Raw genomic sequence first — 1,158 nt, 5'->3', positions numbered from 1 at the left:
CTGGGACAGAGCAATGGGACATACAATGTGGGACCTACTGACATACAACAGGTGCTCACTACCTGTAGTTCCAAGAAGAGTGGGCAAGGAAGCCAAAACATGGCTCAGATTTCTGTCCTGTTGCATAACTCTTAAACTTCTTTCCTCTATAAAAGGAAAACTTGTTACCAAATGGTAAGATGGACCTTCACAACTGGCTCCCCAATGGACTCAACTCGACATATCCCCCGGGGTGCCTGCTGAACAGAAGATAGTTTAAAAAGAGAAATCACCTTATTATTTCTTTTTTGGTGTGTTGCATCAGGCAGCAGCCTCTTTTATTTCAATTTAATGTGATCTACTGTTTAGCACCTGGAGTCTGGAGCACGAGCAGACCCACAGTGATGCCTAATCAAAGTTGCCCACCTGGAAAATTGTAGCACTTGTTCAGTGTTAACACAATAGGGCTCATTTACCGCACAGAAAATAGGCTAGCATATAAAACATTGCCTTGGTACAGGGAGGGTTTGACTGTAGCTTTAAAATGCAGCAATTTCTGTTAAGCCGGGGAGGGGTGGTGGTGAGGTGAACACACATCGTTTTTATAGAAATCATTCTTAAAAAATCGCTTCTCGGCCTTTTGGCTAAGATCAAGTGTAGAAATCATTCTAAAATTTACAATATTGGCACCTAGTCTTTTATTAGTGTTTTGCTTAAATTAACACACCTTGGTTATTAATAACCTTAGTATTCCGTACAGTCAAACTGGAACACCTAGCTGCTTTAAATGAATTCAGATCTCCATGGCCTGATGAGCTGCATCCAAGGCTACTAAAGGAGCCTGCAGGTGTAATTTCAGAACCTTTGTCTATTATTTTTGAGAATTCTTGGGAAACAGGTGAGGTCCCTACAGACTGGAGGAGGGCAAATGTTGTCCCCATCTACAAAAAGGAAGACCCAGGTAACGACTGACTGACAAGCTTGACACTGATACCAGGGAAGGTCCTAGAACAGATAATTTAACAGTTGGTCTGTGAGCATTTAGAAAAGGCTGCTGTGATTACTAAGAATGGGTTTCTCAAAAATAAGTCATGCCAGACCAATCTGATTTCTTTTTTTTTTCTTTTTTTTGATGGAATTACAAACTTGGTGGATCAGGGAAATGCTGTGAACATAGTG

General features: G+C 41.1%; 1 pseudogene; it reads left to right on the top strand.

The window, feature by feature from the left end:
* The first annotated feature begins 603 nt into the window (after positions 1 to 603).
* On the top strand, positions 604 to 731 carry LOC117043040 (annotated as a pseudogene).
* The last annotated feature ends 427 nt before the right edge of the window (positions 732 to 1,158 follow it).

The sequence above is a fragment of the Lacerta agilis genome, chromosome 2 (genome assembly GCF_009819535.1).
Source record: "Lacerta agilis isolate rLacAgi1 chromosome 2, rLacAgi1.pri, whole genome shotgun sequence".
In the NCBI taxonomy this organism is placed as follows: Eukaryota; Metazoa; Chordata; class Lepidosauria; order Squamata; family Lacertidae; genus Lacerta; species Lacerta agilis.
The sequence above is the reverse complement of the archived record's forward strand: the minus strand, read 5'-3'. Positions and strand labels throughout refer to the sequence as shown.